The sequence below is a fragment of the Ahaetulla prasina genome, chromosome 1 (assembly GCF_028640845.1).
Source record: "Ahaetulla prasina isolate Xishuangbanna chromosome 1, ASM2864084v1, whole genome shotgun sequence".
In the NCBI taxonomy this organism is placed as follows: Eukaryota; Metazoa; Chordata; class Lepidosauria; order Squamata; family Colubridae; genus Ahaetulla; species Ahaetulla prasina.
In genome coordinates, this window is record NC_080539.1 from 228277373 (window position 1) to 228305122 (window position 27750).

At 40.2% G+C, this 27750-nt stretch overlaps 2 pseudogenes; both read left to right on the forward strand.

Annotated features, from left to right (window-relative positions):
- The first annotated feature begins 14001 nt into the window (after positions 1 to 14001).
- LOC131201631 (heat shock factor protein 2-like) lies at positions 14002 to 19254 on the forward strand (annotated as a pseudogene).
- A 443-nt stretch (positions 19255 to 19697) lies between these two features.
- Positions 19698 to 20265, forward strand: LOC131201684 (heat shock factor protein 2-like; annotated as a pseudogene).
- Positions 20266 to 27750: the final 7485 nt, after the last annotated feature.

The window sequence follows — 27750 nt, forward strand, 5'->3', positions numbered from 1 at the left end:
GAATGGGGAAATTAAATGGTTCCAATGCTAAATTAAAAAGAGAAACACACACACAATATTAAATATGTTAGCAGCATTGGACTTTTTTTTAACAACTTTTTGTTGATCTTAAAACTTAATACCAGCTTTTTAGACTTCTAGTTACTGTTCCCTTGTTGCTTCCATGAGCAAGCCTTCAAATCTATATTTTTTAAATCTGCAAAAATCCAAAAGCTAAATGATGTTATGTCCATATTTTTGTTAAGAGCACAGTTTGTACTATAATATAACTTATTGCAATTTTGAAAAATACAAATGTTTTTATAATATATCCTGCATGTATAAGTGTTTCAAAACCAATTAATTTTCAAATTACGTGAAGTAAGCTCACTACATCTTTGCTTGCTTGCTTACAGGATTAAAAAAAAAATGAAAAATGCCAATGGATATTTTGTTTTAATTTAGAGCTATTAATATTCTTTTCAGCACAGCATTCTGACTAAAAAGCATTTAAAAGTCTACACTGGCAAGACTCATGAGTCATTAATCAAAAGGCATAGACTAAAAACCATACAAAGTTAAGATAAATTAAAAAGTCCTTCTTTATGTAAAAAGAAAAATGTGCTGTTTTTTAAAAAAACCGTTGAACCATTTTTACTAAAATGATTTTTTAAAAACTCAATTAACCAATATTTATGCCTGCTGTGTTAAAAAAAAAATACCAAAAGGTTATCTAAAGGCCTGTGACAATTAAAAGCTCTTCCTTCAAATTCTACAACAAAAAGTGGCATGTTTATCCATCAAAGCAGAAACGTTTCTTTGTATCTAAGAAAAGAGCAAAATAGATCAGTGCCATTCAACTGATGCCAAAAAAGTGATAGAAATACATAGATTCCTTACTTATTAACAGGATTAGCTTCTTCCTTCCAAGACATTCTTTTCTATTTCGCCTCAGTGATTTGCTCTTTAAATTTGTCCTCTTACTGAGTTGATAGAATTGTCCAGAATAATAGATTGCTAGAATTTGTCTACTATTTTCTTAAGATTTCCAGAGGTTTACATTCTGTCTTCAGCTATGGCTGCATCTCATCTCAGGTCACAAAATGTGAACTATATCGGAGACTTCCGGTATGGCTCCGCTTCGTAGAGAGCAGCTATGATTTAGCTGCTAACTCCCTAGTCAGTAGAGCTGTCAGGACATCGTAAATCTGGGTCCAACAACTTGGAATTCTTTCCTTTGAGCAAAGAAGGAAAGATGAGCATTCAGGTTGAAGTTGAGACACCCTAATAAGCTTCTAAGGCTTACGGGGAGTTCTCCTTTCATAGCCTGATAAGCTCCTGGCTGGGCGAGGCTTCTGCCTTTATGGCAGACAAACGAAGCGTCCAATTTCCACGGCTGGAGTTGATTTATGATGGACTGTAATGTGGACGGAGCAGAAACTGGAGTTTTAACACTTGTTTGTAAGAAGACTGCAAGCCCCTGAGGATATATTTGCTGTGAAGATAGGAGAGAAGAAAGCAAATGGCGGTTTTGTGGAATGTGTGTATTGAAAACGAAAGTTAAAGAAATGCTTACTAACAGCTAGTGTCAAAATAGAAGATATATAGAAAGATAGTGACTAAATGGAAGAAACAAGAATCTTATGATTTATATTTTTTCTTCTTCTTTGGGATTATAGTGATTTAGAAGAAAAGTTTTTTGAATTTTTCTTTTTTAATTTTTTTTTTCTTCTTCTTGGTCTTCTTATTAAGCTATATTTTTTTTTAAAAAATGGCTTTTAAGCAAATAGTGCCAAAAGTCATTAAAAACTTTGAAATTTCCTCAGCTCAGATTCAAAAATTAAAAGAAGAAATTAAAAAGGAATTAAGAAATTCTTTACAGGAGTTTTTGGAGAGTCATTTTTTAGAAATAGATCAAAAATTTGATGAAATAGAGAAAGAGATGTTGGATTTTAAGGAAGTGGTGGAAGAGCAGAAGAGGGAAATGAAAATGGTAAAGGATGCAATTGCGCAAATATTGAGCTCTTGTATTCAGATGGAGGATGATCTTGCAGAAATTAATAAAGCTAATTTAGAGTTGCAAAGGAAAATAGAAGAAATTCAAAAAAATCAAAACAATTGGAACTTAGATAATAAGATGGAAGATATACAGGCAAAGGTAGATAGGGCAGATGAAGAAAGAGTAATATTACAATATAGATTAATGGAATATGCTATAAGGGTGAGGGGGTTGAAACAAAATAGGAAGGAAAATTTAAAGGAGATTTTACGCAAGCCTTGCTCAGATAAAGGGTGTGGAGCCAGAAGATTTTGAGACTAATATTGAAAGAATTTATCGTGTTAATTCTTGGTGGGCAAGACAAAATAGAGTACCGAGGGATGTGGTTATTTATTTTACAACTAAAAAGGTTAGGTATGAAATTTTGCAAGCCTTTTATAAAAATAAATTCCAAATATTGGGACAAGATATAAAAATGATGAAGGAAATTCCTCCTAAAATGTTAAGAAAGAGAAGAGAATTTGCTTTTTTAGTGGATGAGTTTAAGAAACATCAGATATATTTTAGATGGGAAGTCCCAATGGGTTTGTCAGTGAATTTTAGAGGCAGAAAGTATTTTCTTAATTCAGTTATGAAAGCGAGACATTTTTATATTAATGTTTTAAAGAGTGGGAATCCTTTGTTGTTAGATGCTAAGTTAATTGGTTTGGAAATGATGGAAAATAGAATGGGAGAGGGGAGGAATGTTTAAGATGTGAATATGATGATTATGGTTAATTTTTGGAATTGATTTGTTTAGGATATAAATTATAGGATTTTTGTTATTTGCTATTCGTATGGTATAAATCTATGGGATGATATTATTCAATTGTGAAGGATGGAAAGTGAAATTTATGAATTTAGATAATGTGGATGTAATGATTTTAACTGCTTACTGTTATATTGTGGATGTAGTTTAAATGATTATTTGTTTTAAATGATACGTTTATAGATAGTAAAAGTTATGAAGTTAAGCTGGAAATAGAAATGATATTTGATTGATGGGGTAGTATTGGAAGATTAGATATTAAATCTTATGACAATTGAAGAAATATATAAGTGATGAAAATTTGAATTTGAGAAGCTGGATTGTAAATTAAGAAATGGACTTATGAAATTTGAAGGAATATACAAGTGGGTGAAAAAAAAATTGAACTTTAGAAGATGGACTAATTTTTAAAATGGACTGTAAGAAGAACGGACATTAAATGTTATGGCAATTGAAGAAATATATAAGTGATAAAAATTTGAGTTCGAGAAGATGGACAGTAATTTGAGAAATGGACTTATGAAATCTGAAGGAATATACAAGTGGAAAAAAAATTGAATTTGAGAAGATGGATTAATTTTAAAAATGGACTGTAAGAAGAAGTAATATGTGAAGTTGGTATTGCTTCTTTTCTTTTCTTTTTTTTATTATTCTTTCCTATCTTTTTATTTTTATTGTGAGGGGATCTAAAGTTTTAAATTTTTAAAGGTGGGAGGTTATGTATATTTTGTATACTTTAGTTTGTGATTGTTGGTCATAATACCCGGTATTTGCTCTGGGAAGTCGGGGGGGGAGGGGGAGGAGGGGGGAAAGGGGGGGAAATGATACATGGATTGATTATTAATGTACAGTTAATTTTTGAAGATATGAAATTAAAAAAATTTAAATGATATTGGGGATGCTCGACTGCCATTTCAGGAAGAAAAGGAGAGAGGAGTAGAAGGAGGGAAGAAAGTAGGTAGGAAAGAGTAGAGAAGGAGGAGGGGAATAAGAAGGTTAGATAGGGTGGAAGAAGGGAGGAGTGGAGAAGGAGGAGAGGAAGTAGTAAAGTGAAGGAGATGAAGGAGGGAAAGTAGTAGAGGGTAGAGAGGGAGGTCGTGAAGAAAGGAAGTGGCAATCGGGCAGGCCTGAATCAGTAATAAATAAAAATTAATGATTAATGATGGCTAATAGTTTGTACATAAATATGATGTTGGAAAATGGAAATAAAAATTATTTATAAAAAAAAATGTGAACTATATCTAGTTACTGTTTAAGCTACTTTTTTAATTATTATTATTTCATTTTGTCACAACAGTATACACAGACATTGTCATAAAAAAACATATCGTGAAGAAAATATATATATATATATATATATATATATATATATATATATATATATATATATATATATGTAAAGAATATGCATCAGCTATATTAATTTGATATAATGAAGGGAACAATAGGACAAGAACAGTAGGCACTTTTGTGCTCTTATGCACGTCACAAATGCGACAAAATGTGGGCTTGCTCCCTGTTTATATACAGTAGCTTGACCTCCCAGTTTTGGTGGGGGAGTGGTTTTCTTCTTGGTAATTCCTTGATTAAGGAATTGTTTTCTGCTTAATTGTTTGTTTAGTGTTGATCCCTGTTTATTTGGATGCTGACTGCTGAAGATGATACGTTCTGGTCTTTTTATATATTTTTTTCTTAGCTTTTTTAATCTCTTTTGAATTATGTATAATTATAGTTCATCTCTTAGTCTCTGTTAATGACTCTGTATACCAAGCTTCCTGGAATTTTTGAATTTGGATTGGTCTAAAATGCTAACAGTTTTCTGGTTGAAATTGTGCTTGAGTCTGTCCATGTGTTGTGAGATTAAGGAGCTGCCTGATCTGCCATTCAAAGCAATTACTTCTTTGCACTTAAATGTAATGAAATCCTCTAGTCAGCTGAGACAGAGACAGAGACAGAAACAGAGAAAAGACCCCAATGGTAACCTCAGACCAAATTTGATGAAACCAGTTATTGCCTAAGCTGCCAAGCAAAACAGCTGCTTCTTTGAATTCAGATGTCTACCTCAATTTTCTATACTAACTGGATACCTTATAAGCATTACTTTAAAGGAGTTGTGCAAAGGTCTGATGAGTATTTTCTAATGAATCATTTTTAGGAACCTGTTAGATTGTTGCCAGGGGAAATAAATCCCTTCCTATTCTGATATTTAATCTTTATATGAATGGAGGTTTAAAACTTTTTTAATCCCTGCATGACAGAATGTTGAATTAGCAGCTTTTGTTCTTATTCATTAAAAACTAAAGTGCTTATTTTATTTAAGAAAAGCTTGTTCAGGGAAGAAAACAAATAGCAACACAAAAACTATTAAACCAGCTTGACCTTAATTCTAAAATTATAACATAGACCATCATCTGTGATATAACAAATCCAAAATATATATTCTAGTTCTCCATAGCAAAACTATACATCTGGCCATCCATCCATCGTCTGTCTGTCTGTCTGTCTGTCTGTCTGTCTATCTATCTATCTATCTATCTATCTATCTATCTATCTATCTATCTATCTATCTATCTATCTATCTATCTACAATGGATATACACACATACATAGATGCATACACACACAAAACTATAAAAACGCAAAGTCTGCAGGCAGAAATGTATTCATAATAGATGAGAAAGTAAACCCTGCAACTACAAAGTAAGATTTCCTTCTAGCTAGTTTTATCTCTTCAGTCACGAAGAGGGAGATATAGCAGTGAGAGGTCCCTATGAGGGCTTTCTCTAGAAATTCAGAACTTATGCTTGAAATACTAAATTATTCAGTGATAAATTTCTGGACTTACCAAAATGTAATCCATCATCAAGCAACATTTTAATTTATTCTATTAAGTCCTCATTTCAAAATTAACTTCTAATGTTTATGTATAGAACTGCTCTTCAGTGATCGTTGAAAGTACTATCAATAATATATTAAAAAGTATTATCTGATATTTAGTCTCACAGATCCACTTTTCCCAAGAAATGATCTTTTAAAAGTTAACTGTTGAAACATAATTACATACATCCCATATCTCACTGCCATTTACTTTCTCCCCTTTCAATATGTTATGTATTTCCATGCCTAGTTCAAATTTTGAAACATAGAATAGAATATAGAATAGAATTTTTTATTGGCCAAGTGTGATTGGACACACAAGGAATTTGTCTTGGTGCATATGCTCTCAGTGTACATAAAAGAAAAGATACGTTCATCAAGGTACAACATTTACAACACAATTGATGATCAATATATCAATATAAATCATAAGGATTGCCAGCAACAAGTTATAGTTATACAGTCATAAGTGGAAAGAGATTGGTGATGGGAACTATGAAACGATTAATAGTAGTGCAGATTCAGTAAATAGTCTGACAGTGTTGAGGGAATTATTTGTTTAGCAGAGTGATGGCCTTCGGGAAAAAACTGTTCTTGTGTCTAGTTGTTCTGGTGTGCAGTGCTCTATAGCGTCGTTTTGAGGGTAGGAGTTGAAACAGTTTATGTCCAGGATGCAAGGGATCTGCAAATATTTTCATCATAACATCAGAGGTGGGTTTCAGCAGGTTCTGACCAGTTCTGGAGAACCGGTGGCAGAAATTTTGAGTAGTTTGGAGAACCGGTAATAAAAATTCTGACTGGCCTTGCCCCCATCTATTCTCTGCCTCCCAAGTCCCAGCTGATTGGGAGGAAATGGGGACTTTGCAGTAACCTTCCCCTGGAGTGGGAGGGAATGGAGATTTTACAGTATCCTTCCCCTGCCACACCCACCAAGCCGTGCCCACCAAGCCATGCCACGCCACGCCCACCAAGCCATGCCCACGGTAGTAAAAAAATTTGAAACCCACTACTGCATAACATATTACAGGAATTCTTTTATTTCTAAAACATTCCTCTGTATTATTTTGTATGACCTACCAATGCTTAGATGCTAGAAACATATTCCCAAATTAAATGGTACAAGAGAGGAAAATTATGCAGTTGAATGAGTTTCATTCTTTTGCCAAACATAATGATATGTAAATTAAGATAGCATATTGTTTACCATATGGCACAGAAGTAGTACATTTAAGAAAGCCAAATATTTCTTTAATTGCTACTAAGCTATTTCATTGTTATTTCAAGATCTAAAATATACAACAAATACTTGTAACTGGTTAATTTAATACAATGGTATTGAGTCTTAGGTAACAACCACCACAGAATTATATTGATCATATTGCCATGCCATGATTTTAAAAGTCCATTTATTTATTTAATATTTATTTAAATAAGTAAAAAAAAATCAATTCACATGTAGAAAATATCAACATGTCTTTAATCCAGGATTTTAAATTGCAAAAAACATGAACTTCTTGGAATAATAACATGTATAGAAGACAAGGAAAGTCTGTCTCCAGAAACGAATATATTTATAGTTTGTAGAACCATATAAAACCATTTTATTTTCATTTGTATTTGTATTTGGTGGCTTGTTTTGATTTATATTTTTATACATAGTTGTGTTTAAATGATATTCATATATTTTAAATACTTGTCTGTAGTTTTAAGAAAAGTAACAAAATATATAACTTAAAATAATAACCTAGAGCAGGTACAAAATGTATGAGTCAGAATCCCTTGCAACATACTTTACTTCTAGGATATAAAAGCTGAAACCAACCCTTATTATACATTGTCTGAAGTATCCAATATACTTGAAGAATAATATTTTCTTGGATTAATTTGACTTTAACATCATATGATACTAATTTAACATTTTCTAAAAACCCAGCTCTTTGATATGTTAAAACAGAATATTCCAGCTCATTATTCTAAACTATCTGCAAATTATCCATATCTACCACTATACAAGTTTTTGTCCATGAATAAAGATTAATTATAACTTCAGGAACTGCAAAAAAAAAATCCAGTTACATTAGGAATTTTAGACACAGCTAATGTATCTGGTCCAAACTATACTGTCAAGAGTTGGTTTAATGGCATATATTGCTGTTGAGCACTCTCAGTAAGTTCAATTTGTTTTAATAAAACACCAAATGCTTTGAAAAATAGATTGGAAATAAGATGCTGTCAAGTATTATCTATTGTAGGCTCTGCGCATGCGCAAGTATGGCGTTTCGCTAGGGGAATCGGAGTCGGCGTTGGAAGATTAATTCAGGATGGCAGCCTTTGGGAGACTTACCGAGCTGTCTCTATTCCCCGACCCGCTGGATCATCTTCCCGGCGGCCGCAGGAGAGGTCTTCTGACCTTCTCGGGTTTGCGGTCGCCGAGAACGGGGGTCAAGGGAGGAGCGTGTATGGAGGTGGCGGCCATTTTCAGGACGCAGGGGAGGCCCGCTGTCTATCTTCGGCCTTGGCGTCGGTATCGGCTTTGACTTCATCTTCGGCCCGCCTTGCCCACCGGCGCTTTGTCTTATACGGTGAAGCCCCGGTGGGCTGCGAGGCGCTTCTTTTGGGGGCGTTCTCTGTTCCATCGGCGTGAGGCAAGGCGAGGCCGTGGCTGGAAACGAGGCCTGAGGTGGAGGTGAGGAGGTGAGGCCTGGAGGCTGGAGGTGTGGCCTGGGACGAGGCCTTGGACGTGGCCGTAGTTTGTCCTTTTTAATGGCGTTTTCCATCAGACGCTGTTCATCTGGTGCTTTCTATCTGGCACCTTTCATTTACTTTTATATGCGTCCTTATTGGTCGTCTGCTCCTCTCCCCCCTGTTTGACTTCTGAACATCGAACATCGAAGGGGTGAAGGATTGTCCCCGGCCTGCAGTTGTCTGTCCCCACCCCTGACTTTCGAACGTTGAAGGGGTGAAGGATTGTTCCCGGCCTGCAGTCGTCTTCTCTGCCTGATTTCTATCCTGATGTTCCGACTTGGCCCCCTGCCACATTGGGATCAGTGGCCTTTTGGAGCCAGTAGCTGGCTGTGGACAGGCCTTTGGCCTGGAGCAGCTTGCGCTCGGAGCAGTTGGCGGAGGAGGCGATATTGCAGGCTTCTGAGGAGTAAAATTTGGACTGGCATCGATGGTGGGGACGGAAATGCTTTCCATCTTGTACCCAATGGTTCCTGGACTGGATTATGGACAGATTGGCAGCTTTCCTTGATTTATTAAGATCTTACAAGGATTTTATTTATGGATTATTTATTATGGATCCCATCTGTCTATTCTCTTTTGTTATATCATCTTTGTCATCATGTTCCAGCCCCTATTTGTCTTATTTGACAACTGGATATCCATTGGAGGTCCCATTGTTTATTGATGTTCTGCCAACCTGGATTTTTATCATCTTATCATCTTTCGCCGATTCTCATTTTTTCTATGCGTTACTCTGCACATGATCTCTTGCGCCTGCGAGGTGCCCCCGCCTCGCAGGAATGGCCCGCTTCATTATCAAGGGCCTGCCTCAATGACGGGTCTTGGGACCCACAGAGGTGGCATGCGAAGAAAAAGAGCCTTTGGTTTTTTTTAGATAGGGCGTTTTTAAGGGGTGGGAGGGTTAGGGCGGGTGTTGGGGGTAGCCCGCCGGGTGGGGTGCCAGTCCTTGCGTGTGCTCGCGGCGGTTATTTAATGGGTTCGGAGGTTATGGAGGGGGATTGCGTTCCTCTCGGTGAGGGTGGTCCTATTTGCACGGTAAGTGGGAGGGGCAGATATGGCGGAAGGGGGGGATCATATTGTCCTGGGGGGGCGCGCGTTCGATGTTTGCAGGTGATCGCGCGCCCCGATCCCCCGTCCTTTTCCCGTTTCCCGGATGGTCAAGACCCTCAGAGCCTGGGCCTTCGGCTTATCTTGTGCAACGCCCGGTCCGTGGTCAATAAGGCCCCCCTAATACATGATCTTATTCAGGGGGGTGCCACGGACCTTATAGGCATCACGGAAACCTGGTTGGGCACTGAAGGGGGTGTGCCCCTTGTGGAAATGTGCCCACCGGGTTTCCAGGCACTTCATCAGCCGAGGGCTCAGGGTAGGGGTGGGGGAGTGGCGGTTGTTATTAGGGAGAGCCTGGAGCCGAGGGAGACCACTGTACCTCAGATTGCTGGGTGTGAATCCCTCTTTGTGAGGTGGGGTCATAGGTGTCAGATGGGCTTGTTTGTCGTGTACCTGGCTCCTTGCTACGTGACAGCTGCCCTGCCCGAGCTCCTGGAGGTGTTGGCTGGGATGGCGGTTGAGACCCCCAGACTTATTGTCATGGGGGATTTCAACTTGCCATCTTCCGGCGCATCATCGACAGCAGCTCGGGAGTTCATGGCTTCCATGACGGCCTTGGACCTGACCCAAGTAGTCGATGGCCCTACTCACACTGGGGGTGGCACGCTGGACCTGATTTTTATCTCTGGTCAGTGGTTGAAGGATCTGGACTTGAGGGATGTAGTCATTGAACCTTTGTCATGGTCAGATCACTCGCTCCTTCGTCTAGACTTTCCGACCGCTACTCACCGCCGCAGGGAGACGGAACCAATACGTTGGTTCCGTCCCAGGTGCCTGATGGACCCGGAGAGGTTCCAGACGGAGCTTGGGCCATTTCCTGAGGGTCTGGCTCACGGCACGACTGAGGAACTAGTCGCGGCCTGGGAATGGGCCGCGGCTGGGGCTTTGGACCGTGTCGTGCCTTTGCGGCCTTGACCCGGCGTAGATCCCAACCGGCTCCTTGGTTCTCCGAGGAGCTGAGGGGGATGAAACGCTGGAGAAGATGCCTAGAGAGTTTGTGGAGGTCCAGTCGTTTAGAGGCTGATCGGACACAAGTGAGGTCCTACACTAGGATCTACCTTGTGGCACTGAGGGATGCGAGATGTTGTTACGTCTCGTCCCTCATTGCGTCGGCAGATAACCGCCCGGCCGCCCTGTTCTGGGTGACTCGTTCCCTCCTTCACCAGGGGGAGCGAGATGACCCATTGCAGGGACGTGCCGAGGAGTTTAACGGTTATCTATACGATAAAATCGTTCAGCTTCGGGACGGGTTGGACCAAGATTGTGGGGATCCGGGTGGGGCGTCTGAGGGCGGTCTTGGTGACATTGTCTGGGATGAGTTTGACCCTGTGGCTCCCGAGGACATGGACAGGTTGCTGGGTAGGTTGAATGCCACCACGTGTTTACTGGATCCGTGCCCCTCCTGGTTGGTACTGGCCACTCAGGAGGTGACACGAGGCTGGCTCCAGGCGATTACGAGCGCTTCTTTGTTGGAGGGAGTCTTTCCGGCCGCCTTGAAAGAGGCGGTGGTAAGGCCCCTCCTCAAGAAGCCCTCCCTGGACACGGCTATTTTAGGTAATTATCGTCCGGTCTCCAACCTTCGCTTGTGGCGAAGGTTGTTGAGAGTGTGGTGGCGTGTCAGTTTCCCCAGCACCTGGAGGAAACTGTCTATCTAGACCTGTTCCAGTCCGGTTTCCGGCCTGGATACAGCACTGAGACGGCTTTGGCCGCGTTGGTGGATGATCCCTGGAGGGCCAGGGATAGGGGGTGTTCCTCTGCCCTGGTCCTATTAGACCTCTCAGCGGCTTTTGATACCATCGACCATGGTATCCTGCTGCGCCGGTTGGAGGGATTGGGAGTGGGAGGCACCGTTTATCGGTGGTTCTCCTCCTATCTCTCCGACCAGTCGCAGACGGTGTTGACAGGAGGGCAGAGCTCGGCCCCGAGGCACCTCACTTGTGGGGTCCCGCAGGGGTCGATTCTCTCGCCCCTCCTGTTCAACATCTATATGAAGCCGCTGGGTGAGATCATTAGTGGCTTCGGTGTGAGGTACCAGCTTTACGCTGATGATACTCAGCTGTACTTTTCCACACCGGGCCACCCCAACGAAGCCGTCGAAGTGCTGTCCCGGTGTCTGGAAGCCGTACGGGTCTGGATGGGGAGAAACAGGCTCAAGCTCAATCCCTCCAAGACAGAGTGGCTGTGGATGCCGGCATCCCGGTACAGTCAGCTGAGTCCTCGGCTGACTGTCGGGGGCGAGTCATTGGCCCCGATGGAGAGGGTGCGCAACTTGGGCGTCCTCCTGGATGAACGGCTGTCTTTGGAAGATCATTTGACAGCCGTCTCCAGGAGAGCTTTTTACCAGGTTCGCCTGGTTCGCCAGTTGCGCCCCTTTCTAGACCGGGATGCCCTATGCACGGTCACTCACACTCTCGTGACATCTCGTCTGGATTACTGCAATGCTCTCTACATGGGGCTCCCCTTGAAGGGCATCCGGAGGCTGCAGTTAGTTCAGAATGCAGCTGCGCGGGTGATAGAGGGAGCCCCTCGTGGCACCCGCGTGACACCTCTCCTGCGCAGACTGCACTGGCTGCCTGTGGCTTTCCGGGTGCGCTTCAAGGTGCTGGTAAGTACCTTTAAAGCGCTCCATGGCATTGGGCCGGGCTATCTACGGGACCGCCTGCTGCTACCAAATACCTCTCACCGACCCGTGCGTTCTCACAGAGAGGGACTCCTCAGAGTGCCGTCGGCTAGGCAGTGCCGTCTGGCGACACCCAGGGGAAGGGCCTTCTCTGTGGGGGCTCCCACCCTCTGGAACGAACTCCCCCCAGGACTTCGTCAACTTCCGGACCTCTGAACCTTCCGCCGCGAGCTTAAAACACATCTATTCGTCTGCGCAGGGCTGGACTAGGTTTTTTAAATTTAGATTTTAAATGGGTTTTATTATATATATTGTTTTAATTATCGGGCTATATTTAATAAGTTTTTTAACGGACATTTTATCTTGTATTTATATGTATTTTATTTGCCTGTGAACCGCCCTGAGTCCCTAGGGAGATAGGGCGGTATACAAATCTGAATAAACATAAACATATCTCCTGTTTCTCACACTGAACTCTAGAAAAATGATTTGCCAGAAATTTAAACATTAGATTATTCCACAGTAACTTTATTATGGGAGTTTGGATGAAGTTTAAATCTTCTTTCCAAAGTATTTTGAATATGTTTTGCCTATTTTACTACACTGAATCATGACTAAAACTAGAATCAAGGCTTCACCAATATATTAAATAAGATAATAACTTCCTACTTTTACCCAAAATAGTTTTTAAACAAATTATTAGAATTTCCAAAAGTAATAAATTTATCAAAATATAAACCCAGTGCTATAACTGAAATTTGGGGAAATAGTAACGTCCATCTTCATATTATTACAGTTATTGACACAAGACATCTAATAATATGCATCAACTTTGGAACATTTATTTTACAGACATTTATTCAAGCTGAGGAGTTTTTTAACCATTTATTTATATAAATCTGGAATAAATAATTAATATTAACCAACAAAGAAAATTATCTAGCCATAATAGTTCCAAGATATTTAAATGATTCCAGTTTTAAATATCAAAGCACATTTTAACAACCAATAAAAAAAATATAACCTAAAATTTTGCCAAAGGATGGTGTAATATGGATACATTTTGCTAAAGAACAATGGTAAGTATTGGTGAATGATTAAGTACCAGCATATTACAATTTATATTTCATTCTAACAACTCATGTAACCGAAATATATTTAGACTGCTTAATAAAATAGAGCAATGTTGCCATTGCAAATTAAATAAAGGAAGAGAAAATGGCACATCCATCACAATTTTTGAGTAGCATACTAACAATTCAGTTTATGTTAGCTTTTGCTAATGGGTTTAAATACCACATTTCAATCTGGATAACAAAACTAAAAAGTAAACCAAATTCAACCAAAACATATTTCCAAAATTTGATCTATGTCATGTTTTAGCATTCAGTTAGAAAACCACCCCCAAATCTGGTTCATCAAAGTCTGAACCTAAAGCAACTAACAATCTCCAGAGCTGCTGGAGAATATATAGTTTACAACCTATGAGCCATTGTTGTGACCATAATTTTTACATCTCCAATTGGATAACTTTCAAATTCCATGAAATCTTTTCCTAGTTCCAAATTTTAGAAACAAAAGATTCATTTTAGGAAGGAGAATTTATTTATTTATATTCTATTTTTTCCATATGAATTGGTTGTGAATTTTTTCAGCGTTTTTTTTCCTTTCGTTGGTTTTCTTTATGAATTAGTTACAGTTTATTGTTTTGTTTTATACTTCATTATTGCTATACTTGTTTTTTTTCTTTTGTTATAGATTAAAAAGCAATGAAATATTTAAAAATAATTAATTGCAATGTTATTTAGAACTACTGCTTACAAACAATGGATAGCATGCCCAAATCCTAATTTGATGAGAAACATGTGGAATCAAGATATTCCAGAGTAACTCTGAATATATTGTACATGTACAAAAAGCAGAAGGAATTGTATCTAGATACAAACACTAACTGCCTAAGCCAATCTAACTCAACCTGGATGCCCTCCAAACGGATGGATTTGAGCTCCAACTATTGCTGAAAATTCTGAGAGTTGAAATCCACACCCACATGTCATGCCATCTTTGGAGACACTAGATTCAGTTTCATTGGCAGAATGAGCTTGCCTTTGGAGATACCGTATTACAATAGATACAACAATGTAAAATTACTACATAATTTGGATAACCCTATCATCACCTTCTCGATTTTCAATTATTTTCAATGTCTTTACAGTAGAAAATGACATCGCATATAGATATTTACTACCTAGTACATTTTTGGCTGGTGCATTTCTTGCCCTGATATGAAATAAACTCTTAATGGACTCACTCTGTCACTTGCAAATATTTCAGTGGAGAAATATGAAATATCCAGCAGAAGTTGTTAGGTGGCTACACCTTCTTCCTGAAAACAGCATGTAAATTACATCTCTGGTTTGTCAATAAAAATGCAAATTCTCTGGCCAGACTGTCACCATGGTAATCCTGCATTCTAAACAAGTAGTCTCCTCTTGTCTTAAAAAAAAATCAGGAAGGAAATCTGATGATGAGCCTTGATGCTAGTCATATAGAAGACTCAAAGAGTAGATTTGTTGTCATGAAAAATAAATAAATCTGGGGGGGAAATAAGGCTTAAAAATATGGATCTGATTTTCTTTTCTTTTTTAATTTTCCATTTTTTCTTTAATAAATTAGAGAGAAAAAATAAAGAGAAAGTATCTTCCTTTAAGAGAAAATAGAAAAAAACCCCAAAATAAATTGTATCTACCTCCATTTAGATAATTATTACATAACAGTTGCAATTGTCCATCCCTAATTTATATCTCTAGGCAACTGATGCATAAAACACAAGTAACATCAGGTCTTCCAATCCACTGGATAATTGGGACCATGGATTTGTTCTTTCAAATGTTGAAGAACTAATCTCTTGACAATAATTAGGGACACAGGGAATCCATTTCCATAGTCCAGCTGTCAATTTCCATGTAGCAGTTGTGTAGTTCAAAACAATACATATTTGAAAATACTAAACTTCGTCTCAAAGCCAAAAGTAATATAATGTAATTAATTCTTCTCACAATTTAATAACTTTAGGATACTGAAAAAAACATGTATTAATGAAGCATTATTCTGGATGTATCTCCAAGCAACAGAGTGATTCCTGTTTATAAAACACAATAAGGGTTCAATAAGTCTGAAGAAAAATGTTGCTGTAAAAAACATAATCTAAGTTCTAAGGTGGCTTTTGCTACTAAGGTTAAAAGGTTTTTCCCATTGTTTAAATAAAATGGGGTCTCTAGTTCCTTACTCTATTCAGTCTTTAAAATCTGCATATTAAATTGACTTATTTATCACATATAGTTATAAAGACTGATGATAACTTTGATCTAGTAAGAATTAATTATTGCTTCTAATAACTTAGATGTCTCTGAGGTTGAAAATGCTACTAGTCATCATCAGCGTAATATCAATTTAAACATTTTATCAGGTTAAAAGATAAAATACGAAAGTAAATAGGGAAACACAGTGAGGGGAAAAGGGGAGAAGAAAAATGAGGAGGGCCTGGGGAAAAGAGAAGAAGAAATGTTGACTTCTGATTCCCTCTGTTGCAGTACATTAAAGCATTAACATCAAACCACAACTTTTTGTTTTTCCATATTATTATTATTATTATTATTATTATTATTATTATTATTATTATTATTATTATTATTATTATTATTATTATTATTATTATTATTATTATTTACTTTATTCATTAAATATGAAACTCAGTCAATTGAACATTCAAAAATGCATCACAAATACCATTGACTGGTGCTAATGATTGATACAGGTTGCTGCCAGCGTCCTAGGTATCAACCAAGTACCTTCTTAAGATGTACGATGTTCCAAGTAGTGCAGTTTTTTGCAGTTTCGCTGATGTTATTGCAGGAAGCTGCAATTTGTTGACGTAAAATTCTTGGACATGGTACCAAGTGCCCCGATGATAATGGGTATCACTGTTACATGTTTCATCCATAGCCGTGTAGTTTCAATGGCCGGTCATGATATTTCCTGATTTTTTCCAGTTCTTTTTCTTCGACTATGGCATCTCCTGGAACCGCGATGTCAATAAATTATACGTTTTGGTTTTCGGCAACTGTGATATCTGGCATGTTGTATTCCAAGTGACGATCCATCTGTATTAGAAAGTCCCACAAGATCTTCACCTTCTCATTTTCTATAACTTTTTCCACTTTATGTTCCCATGACTTTTTGGATACAGGCAAGTTGTGTTTTTTATATAATGACCAGTGATTAATTTAGCATCTCGGTCATGTCTAGTTTTGTAATCAGTTTGTGCAATTTTGCTGCATTCACGTATTAAATGTGAAACAGTTTTGACTTTGCTGTTGCAAAGTGGGCAGTTTGGCTCATCGGTGGATTTTTGAATCTTTGCTTTCATGGCATTAGTTTGTAGTGCTTGTTCTTGAGCAGCGAGTATTAAACCTTCCGTTTCTTTCTTGATGGTTCCCATCTTAAGCCATGCCCTTGTAAAGTTGTCATCACATTTTCCTTTAATGTTTTTCAAGTGTTGTCCATGCAAAGCTTTGGTTTTCCATCTATTTAATCTGTCATTCAGCTGTTTTTCCTTATATTCTGCCTTTGTTTCTGTTTTTATAATGTTCTGTTTTCACAGCCTGCAGCAATTTTTCTGTACTTTGATTCACATAATCATTCAAACTTCATTTTTCTTCTTCTATAGTTTGATGGATTTGCAATAGTCCTCTGCCTATTTTTCTTGGCAAGTACAACCTGTCAGTGTCACTTCCTGGATGTAAAGAGTGGTACATATTCAAAAGTTTGCGTGTTTTCTGGTCCAAGTTTTCCAGTTCAGCCAAAGTCCAGTTGATGATTCCAACTGAGTAGCATATCACTGGAACTGCCCATGTATTAATGCCTTTAATTATATTTCCAGCATTTAGCTTTGATTTTAATATTTTGTAGACCCTCCTGATGTATTCCTTTTGCGCTGACTCTTTGACTTTTCCATTCAAGATGTTATCTGCTTCCAGTATGCCTAGGTATTTGTAACCATCATCCTTTGCTAATGCTTTTACTATGTTTCCATTTCCAAGTTCTATTCCTTCTATTTTTTCCATTTTTCCTTGCTGCATGGATAATATAGCACATTTTTCAAGTCCAAAGTTCATTTTGATGTCGCTGCTGAACAGTTGAACTGTGTTGAGTATTGATTCAAGTTCAGTGAGGCTTTTTGCATACATTTTTAAGTCATCCATGTACAATAGATGGTTTATCTTGCCATGTTGGCTTGAGATTTGGTATCCCAGTTTTCTATTTCATAGGATTATTGTCAATGGAATTAATGCGACGTTGAACAGTAGTGATGAAAGTGAGTCCCCCTGGAAAATTCCGCATCTGATGTTGACTTCTCCAATGTTCTCCCCATTTGCTGTTAGAACTGTTTTCCATTTATGCATATTTGCTTTCAGAAATGTACAAATATTTTTGCTGATTCCGAAGTTTTCTAGACAGTTGTTGTTATATTATCTTAAATATGTGGAAAGAAGTGAAATTGACAGAGGAGTTCATTCCGTCAATGATGAGGCATATACACTCTGCAGCTCAAGACCAGTTCTGGTTTTTTTACTGGATATACTGAATATATTCTAGGTTTCAAACCTGGCACAGAAAATATAATGAAAATACATGTCAGGGTTGAACTCTTAAAAAAAAATCTTCATATACTGTGGCATGTCAAAATGACCAATATATGACATGTTTATTTCCCAAGTACTATGTTAAGTCAAATAAATTCCAAAAGAAAAACAAAATTTTGCTTGTGTATGCGCAGAATACAGTTGACATCAAAAACCTGCAAATACTAAAATAGCTGTTGGTCACATTTGAAAATGGAAATCAGACACAATGTTGGCAATCCATTTTTTTCAAGTGCCTGAGATAAGTGTCCTAATGCGAACAGCCAAGTAGACTCAATCTGTCAGAGACAACTGCTAGATCAAATGTTCTGATTCTAAAGAAATAAGGATAAATGTCCAGCTATCTAAACAGAGATAAGTGAAATAACAAAATTTATATTGACATAATTTTATTATCCATCTTGCATTTTTAAAGACCAAAAGGAAAATGAATAATGAATACAAAAAGCCAAAGGATTTCTTTGTATTCTACCTAAATCATATGCTAAGTATCAGCTACATCAGGGTTGAAATCCAGCAGGTTTTGACAGGTTCTGGAGAACCGGTAGCAAAAATTTTGAGTAGTTCAGAGAACCGGCAAATACCACCTCTGACTGGTCCCAGAGTGGGGTGGGAATGGAGATTTTACAATATCCTTCTGCCACGAGCGGGGAGGGAATGGGGATTTTGCCCCTGTAGGCAAACTGATAATCAGATAAATTGTTGGTTAAACAAAGATTTACCAAGGCAATTTTTCCAAAGTACTTCAAGCATAGCAACATATATTTGTGAATATATATGGTTTCCATAAATTAGTCCAGAATGACTCTGGCATTGTTATACAGGAAAGAAATGACCCTGTTGACTTTCAATAGTCTTATTTCAAGCAAGATCAGGAAGATGTACTGGAACATATTAAAAGCAAGGTTTCCTTTTCAAGGCCTGAAGAAAATAAAATTTGTCTGAGAGACCTGTCTAAAATTTTAAGTAAAGTTGTGAAAATTGGAATTAAACAAGAAACAGTGTAGGGTTTCTGCACTGAAGAGAGAAAACAAATCTCTTTAATGGGAGGAAACAGACCTGAGAGCAAAACATTTGTAACAGCAACTGATTATTCAAAAGACTATAGCATTCATTGCTGCTGTTCTGAATAACCAGCTTGTGACCTACTACTTCTGAATACCAGTAGGCCTCCAAATTGCAACTTATTTCAGCATACAGAACCAGCAGAACTATTATAAACAGATTTCACACAACATAAAAGATGGTTTAAAGCAGAGATGACAATTGGCAGGTACATTATTATGACAGTGAGAATTTTAAAAAGGTGCTTGTTATTCCAGAAACCAATGAAGATACTATTTCAGATTCAAAATATAGTTCTAGCATTGTAATAATAGGTGGTGGTTATGAAAATTACTGTGTCCTATAATTCAGGAAAATACAGATGTTGAACCAATTGCCTTTTCATCTAATGATTCTATGATTCTTCCACTGGTGACATTGACTAATGTCTAGGACTGTTCAGTTAAAAATATCATTCAACCAAACAAGAAGACCTATTCTTAGTGATAATTTCTTTTTTTTAAATAAATTTTATTAAACTTTTAACTTTTAAAAACAAAATAAAGACAAATACAACAAAAAACAAAAACATTAAAAACACGTAACAGACATAGCATTACATCATATATTATTTTACAGTTTGCCGTATCGACATAAATATATATTCTCTGTTCTTATTCAATCGATCCTCTACATGCTATATTTACATTGGTATCTATTTACCAATCCGTCCTTATCCGGTTAACACAGTTCAGTGGTTTACACTTCCTAATTTTCTTATTGATAGTTTCTATACTTAGATAAATAATTTCACAAAATATCAGCTAAGCTGGAAAAATGGAACTTCTGGATTATTTCGAGAATATAAATGCAGTTCAGAAGATTTTTCAGCAGCTGAACATAGGGTTTTTTTTTTCCAAGTTACATGCAATGAGCCAAACAGATCATATCAGTAGTACAAAACTAAAAAGAGAATTTAAATTGTGAAAAACAATGGCAGTCGAAATGTCCCTAACTCTAAGAACAATTTTATCTTCCCAAAGAAAATAAGCAGGTCCTTCAATATACATTCTTCCCCCTCCTAGCATTATTTCATGGAAACCCAGGCTCAGAAAGGAAGAGTACACCAGAATCAGTGTCCTCTGCTAGATAAATCATTAGAAAAGGAACTCCTCCAAGCCTTTTGGATCCTCAATCAATCCAAAGCAAATTTGTTCCTCTGGAGCTAGTGACAGAAACTGAAGCCAGTGAAGCTACGTTAATTTATGTGTGTGAATTTGCTCCTCTGCTGATGGGCACTAATTTTTCATTGCCATTAAAGAGCCAGTTTGATGCAGTGGTGAAGCTGGGAGCTTGTCAGTTCCATTTTCTCCCTTAAGTACAGATGCCAGTAGGGTGACTTCATTTATTATTTCAATTTTGAGGCCATCTCACTCTGTATTCTTTCTGGGTAGTTTACACATAAAAAATAGAATAAAACAAAAAACATCAAGAGGGGAAAATATATAGCTAACTGGAACCAAAACCCTAAAATGAAGGAGCCAATAACCAACCAGAGAACTCGATCCCCATTCTAGTCTGGAGCTTGGGAGAATAATCAGGTCTTAAGCAGTTTGGACAAACCGGTAGTAAAAAAAAACAAAAAACTACTGCTTCGTCCGAATCGGTATTTCTGAAAATCAACTGTGCCGTGCGATTTAAATTCACTTTCTAGGGAATCTAAATCACATAGCACAGCTGTTCCCCCCCCACCCCGCTGTTCTACTTACCTTCCCAAGCCTCCTTTTTCTGCGCGAAGTGTGCATTTGGCATGTACTGCCCATGCGCACACACAGCATGCATTTGGCGCACACTGCGCATACGTGTGCAGCATGCATTTGGTGCACACTGCGCATGCACGCATGCAGCATGCATTTGGCATGCACTGCACATGTACGCAGCATACATTTGGCGTGCACCATGCATGCGCAGGCAGTGAACCGGTGGCAAACCGGGGAGGATTTCACCACTGTTTACAGACCACAAAGCAACCTTTACAAGCTGTTGCAATTTTGAATAGTCATTAACCAACCAGTCATGGATTACCTGTAGATAGGAATTGGAGTGTGCCTACTTTGGCTCAGCCAGTTTCTTTCAGCAAAACCCATCCCACAGTGTAGTTGCTGTGGGGGGGAAAGAGATGAGAAAATTATACTCACCTAGAGTTGTACAAGTAAAAACAGAATATAAATCTAATAAAAATAATAATTGCTGAACAACTAACCAAATAATAGTTGACAGCTAAACTTGTCCTCAATTGACAATGACGACCTCAATAAAAGTACAAGTCTGAACATATATCTGTCTTTCCAAGCAAGATGTGCCTCCCTGAATGAAGCAAATACAGTATAACGCTCAAGATTAAGACATAGTGAATCATATCCACTATCATGAACATCATCATCTCTTTTCTCTGAAAAGCATCATGCAAACAAAAATTAATCACATAATTGTCAATGACAATATAACAGAAGACTATAAAAGCAACAGAAGTGAAAACACTGAAACAAAATTCATTCGGTATGTGGAAAAATCAAGAAGTTTTTAAAACCCCTTTTTAATCTGTAATATAAACCCCATACATTTCATTAAAAATGTTATATACAGTCCCAAATAATTAAATAAAGTCTTTTTAGGGATAGTCAGACAGGGAGATGAGGGTCACATATAATCCCAGGCCACTTTTTGCTGGAGAATTACGGAACATTGATGGCAAGTTTTCTAGCCATTTGTGATGGAAAAGGTATGAAAAATATAATGCAAGCTCTAAAATAGAATTAATTAAAACTCCATCCCTAACCTCTTGAACATCTGAGGGAAAAGAAGATCTCCATAGAAGATCCAGCAATAGTGAGAATACTGGCAGCATGGATGAAAAGGTATCTATGTCAGGATGTTCCTTTATGGCTACACAGATATGCACAACCTGAGTACCCAGACTTTAAAAGCGATGGGTTTTAGCTTTCAGATACAAGTAAAATTTGTTACGGCATACAATTGTTCTTATGTTAAAAAAAGGAGAAAATGTTGAAATGTATAACCGAAGGCAAATAAAGTTAATGATTAATTTTAATTCAATTTATTACAGGTAAGGGAAAGGAAATCCAATTTATTTGATCCTGGCCCTACCCAGTAATTTTCAGACTCAGGCACTCAGCAGGGCATTCAAAGATTGAGCGTAGCACTCTTGATCTAGAAAAAGATGTGCAGCCCATGCCTTAACAAAAGCAGTTAAGTAAAATAGCACACAAGAAAGCAATATGTAAAAAGCTGGTTTCTATCAGCTTCTTGCCATGGTTCTAATATGCAAGAAGAAAAAGAGTATATCTTTGATAGCTGGTGTTAAGTTCGGGAAGTAACGAGGCTGGAGACCAGGGTAGTGACAACAGCTCTTTAATATAGGGTGAACCCAGCAACCTGGCTGGGGAAAAACCTCTCCTTATATACTGTTTAACCGGCGGCTTCAACCAATCAGCAACGTGCTTGTTTCCCGCCAAAACATTTAAAGATACATAACACTCCTCCCCTCCCAGAAAACACTTTACCTATATTTACATATTATTTACATGTTATTTTTCGACGTAGTCACGCAAATAACCTGTCCTGATTCTTTCGGACCTGCGCGGTTCAGTCCTTGGAGTGGGTTGAGCTGGTCGGAGGGGCTGTTTGCTCCTCCCAGCTCTTTTCTAGGCCATCCGGCCCTGGATTACTGCAGACTCTTTTCTAGGCCATCCGGCCTTGGATTACTGCAGAGTCGTCCCTGCTGTTTCAAGGGGAACCTGATGGCGTCGCTGGACCTCCTGGGACTCAGCTAAGTCTTGCGCCTCCCGGGTTATGGTCAGCTGTGGGTTCAAATAATGTGGTCATGGTCTGTTTCATTTAGCTCGGATTGTTCGCTATTCGCTTTCTTATTTGATCTATGTGGCGCCTCCATACTCGGTTGTCTTGTAACTCAACCAAGTATGACTTTGGACCGTTGCTTTTATGATTTGCCCTGCCAGCCAACTTGGGCCGTCCCCATAGTTGCGGGCCCACACCGTCGCCTATGCCCATTTCTCTAGTTTTTCCAGTTCCCCTTGTAACCCTCTGGTGTAGTGGGATTTAAACGGTCGAGTGGGCACCGGAGCTTCCGTCCCATCAATAACTCGGCTGGGCTTCTGCCTGTTGCAGTGCTGGGGGTTCTATGCTGAACGGCCAGAAAGAAATCTATCTTTGTTTGCCAGTCGCCTGGCTTGAGTCTGGACAATGCCTCTTTAGCGCTCCGGACGGAACGCTCTGCAAGGCCATTCGACGCAGGGTGGAAAGGCGCAGAGAGGGCATGTCGGATGCCCTCATCTGCCAAGTATTCCTCAAACTGGGTTGCCGTGGTGCGGGCGTTATCGGATACTAGCGTGTCGGGCAACCCGTGGGTTGCAAATAGGTGCCGCAGGGCTGCGATTACTGCCTCGGCTGTCATGGATCTCATGAGAATGATTTCCAACCATTTAGAAAGCGTCGACTACCACTAGGAAGGTTTGGCCGTGGAAAGGGCCAGCAAAATCAATGTGGATTCTGACCAGGGCCCTTGGGGTTTCCCATTCCTGACTGGGGCCGTTGGGGTAGAGGTCTGGACTCTTGGCAAGCCTGGCATTTCCTACCCTTTCAGCAATTTCTGAGTCCATTAGGCCACCACACATAGCTTCTCGCTAGCCCTTCATCCTTACGATCCCTGGGTGACCCTCGTGGAGAAGGTCCAATACCTTTTCCCTCAATTTCTCCGGGATCACCACTCGATCCCCCATAGCAGGCACCCCTTGAGCCGACAGTTCCCCGTTTTTACAAATTCCTTAAAGCGCGCCCGGTGCAGCGGGCCACCCTCTTGTACCCAACCGAGTACAGTCCTCAAAATAATGTCCGGTATGATGCCGAGCCACCTCCTTAGATGTGACTGGGCCAGAGTCAAGAGTCAATTAGCAGGATGGGCGTCCCGGGTGGGGTCTTGATCGCCCCTGGTAGTGGGCATCTGCTTAAAGCGTCCGCATGCCCCACTTCTTTTCCGGTCGATGCTGCAGCTTGTAGGAATAGCGGCTAAGAAGATAGTCCATCGGGTCAATCGTGGCGAAAGTGCCACAGGCGTTGGTCGCCAGCCAGTATCCCTAACAGTGGTCTATGGTCAGTAACAATTTCAAAGTCTCTACCAAAAACATATTCATGAAACTTTTTACCCTGACACAATTGCTAGCGCTTCCTTATCCAACTGGCTATAGTTCCTCTCTGTCGAGGACATCGTTCTGGAGTAGAAGGCTATTGGGGCTTCTGTGCCGTTTGGAAGTCTGTGGCTGAGCACAGCCCCCACCCGTAAGGAGGCATCGCAAACCAGTAATAATGGCAATGAGCTATGATACTGGATCAGTAGGCTATCGCCGAGAGTAGGTTTTTTACTGCTTCGAAAGCCCTAGCTTCCGACTTGCCCCAAGACCAAACAGTATTCTTTCCCAGAAGCTTATGCAGCGGCTCAGCAACGGTCGCCTTGGTTTTTAAAAAGACCGCCGTAAAATTCCCTAGCCCCCGGCATGCCTGTAGCTCTGTTTTGTTTTTGGGCGCTGGAGCCTTTCTTATTGCCTTGACCTTGCTCTCAGTGGGGTGAATTCCTTTCTTGTCTATTCTGTAGCCCAAGAACTCGACGGATTCTACCCTATCTGGCATTTGTTCACTTTAACCTTTAGTCCGCTGACCGGAAAATGCCCAGAACTTTTCTCAAGCTCCCCAATTCCTCTAAATTTTGGCTGATATCAATACATCATCAAGTAGGGACTACCCTGGGAGCCCTTGCAGAAGTCGTTCCATTAAATTTTGGAACAGCCCGGTGCCACACTCACCCCAAATTGTAATCGGGTACACTTGAAAGCACCTCTGTGAGTTACAATCGTTTGGGCTTCGCTGTGTTGGCGTCTCACGGGCAGTTGTTGGTAGGCTTGAGCCAAGTCTAACTTTGCAAAGACTTGCCCTTGCCCCAACGAGTGCAGCAAGTGTTGCACCACGGAACCGGTAAGCGCTTTTCTGTAAGGCTTTGTTTAACGTCGCCTTGTAGTCAGCGCAGATTCTAACTGACCCATCTGGTTTTACTGGGGTGACGATTGGTGTCTCCCACTTTGCGTGATCGACTGGCACCAGAATCCCTGATTTATGAGCTTATCTATCTCCTTGTCAATCTTAGGTTTAAGGGCAAAGGACTCTCCTTGCCTTTAACCTAATGGGGCTACCTGGGGTCTAAGTTGAAGGAAATAGGGGTCCCCTTGTACTTGCCCAGGCAGTCCTTGAAGACATCTTGAACTCGTTCATGAGTGTGTCTCTTAGGTTACAGTCACTTCTGTAGATGCCAGTCACTCCCATGCCCAATGCACGGAACCAGTCTAGTCCCAACAAACTAGGCAGGGTCCCTTCGACGATCGTGATGGGCAGGGTCTTCTTGTGTGGTCCGTACTCGACTCGGACAGAGGTGGTCCCTCGAACAGGGATGCGATTCCCTTGGTAGTCGTGGACTCGTAGCCGTTGTGTTTGCAGGTGGCGCTTTGCAACTGATGGCACCGCTTTCGCCAAAGTGTCCCAGGACATGATGGTGATCGCTGACCCGGTGTCCACTTCTAGTCGGCACGGCACTCCTTCTATTTTGGGCTTGGTGAAGATCTTCTTCTCCACCCGGGTTGTGGCGCGGCCTATGATCACCGTCGTTTGATTCGAGTTCGCGCCTTTTTTGTTTGAGCCAATCACGGGTCGCCTTGCCGATCCCGCGCTCTGATTGGCCGATTTGAATTTTCGGCGGGAAGGTTGGGGAGCTCGACAGACTTGAGCTAGGTGCCCCTTCTTCTCGCACCGACATGTAGCGTCCTTGAACTTGCAGTGTTGGCGCTGGTGTTGACCTCCGCAACTTCCGCATTCGCCCCGGTCTTCTTTGCGCTTTCTCGGTTCGACAAACCCCTTCCTCATCCTCACCGTCGGATTCGGTCTGGATCTCTTCTTGGTGCACCGGGGTTGATTTTGTGCTCACCTTCGGTGTGAGTGGCTGTTGCAGGGTCTCCGCCGCTTGGGTGGACATTTCATGCGCTCTGGCTTCGTCCAGGGCATTTGCCAGCGTTAGATTGCTTTTGAAAGCAGCCGCCTCCGCAAACGCATGTCTCTGACCCCACGGATGAGTTGCTCCAGCAGCGCCTCGTCCAGGTCTCGGTACCCACAGTCTTTGGAGGCTTTCCGCAGGGCGGCCATGTAGTCGCCGATGGATTCGCCCTCTAGCTGTCGGCGCTCTCCAAATTCAAAACGCCGCACGTATTTGGGCGTTGGCGCGAAATGGTTTTTTAGCAGGGTTTGCAGAGTTTGCCACGATACCGATTGTACGGCGTTGGCTCTGCCAGGGCTTCCGCGATGTCGATGACCTCGGACCGCAGTGGCTCAAGAAATATGCCCTTTTGCGGTTGTCTGGAACTCCTTGCAGTTCGTTTGCTTCTAGGAAGCTTTCGAAACGGGTCATGTACGTTCCCCATTTCTCTCTGGCTGGGTCAAACGGCGCGGGCGGAGTGTAACTGGCCATCTCCGCGTTTCTGCCCTGGGTTTGCTGGGTTCGGTTCTTCCGTGCTTCAGCTCGGTTCTGGTGCTCCTTAGCCTCGAAATCCCACCTCGCCGCCAGTGTTAAGTTCAAGTAACGAGGCTGGAGACCAGGGTAGTGACAACAGCTCTTTAATATAGGGTGAACCCAGCAACCTGGCTGGGGAAAAACCTCTCCTTATATACTGTTTAACCGGCGGCTTCAACCAATCAGCAACGTGCTTGTTTCCCGCCAAAACATTTAAAGATACATAACAGCTGGTGCTAGCAAAAAAAAATCCATAGCCTTAAGAATGCCTTTTTCATCCTTTGGAACAAAATAGACCTTTTTTTTTCAACTATAAGCACAATAGTTGATCTGGACAGATCAAATAAAAAGATTTTTGTTCTTTTAATACAGAATTTGAGATAAGAGTCATAGATAAATTCAAAAGTCTAGTAATTTTAGAAAGAACTTGAGAGGTAGAAAGTCTTCAGTGTGTATCTGTTGCCTAGTATCAGCATCTTCAAATGGGGTTTGCATGGTAGAAAAACAACTCCAGGTCCAAAATCACCAAATAACTATTTAATTGTGCCAAGTGAAGAATCGAGAGCTAGTAGATTATTCTCTGTAGAAAAGTCCAGAAGTGGTGAGAATATTGGCAGAAAAAAAGGACTTCATAGAATGTCCTTCAGTGGGACATATGAATAGATCCAATCACATCTGAAAAACATCATCTTGACCGACTTGAGCAATGGGAAATCAGATGTGTGTATGTGAATCATTTCTTTCATAATGAGAATTATGTGAATAAAATAAAATTGTCCATCCCATTTGCTGAAAGAATTGGGTAGAATAAATGTATGCCTTTGAACTAGTTTCAGATTTCCATTTACTTAGATTTACTAATAATACTGCAATATGTTTAGGGTGAACTTTTCATAATCCCGGTTGTTGATAGGGAACTCTGTAGGAGTTAAGAATTTTCCTTTATTAATCACAAGATGTACCTTAGCAAGCAGAGAAATTAACTGCAGGGTTTGTGAAAAGATAAAGTTCAGCCTATTAGCACAGAGTCTAGCAGCAATTATATGAACAAACAGACGAAGGATGTGTAAATAGAAGTCCAAGTGCATCTTAAAGCGCTGGATGGGGGAGTAAAATGGGCCTGTCATTAGGGAACTGTCTCTTTTGGAAAATGAATGCTAAAACAGAGGATGACTAAGAATTAAATGGGAGCTAAATTAGAGTAAATGGATACTGATG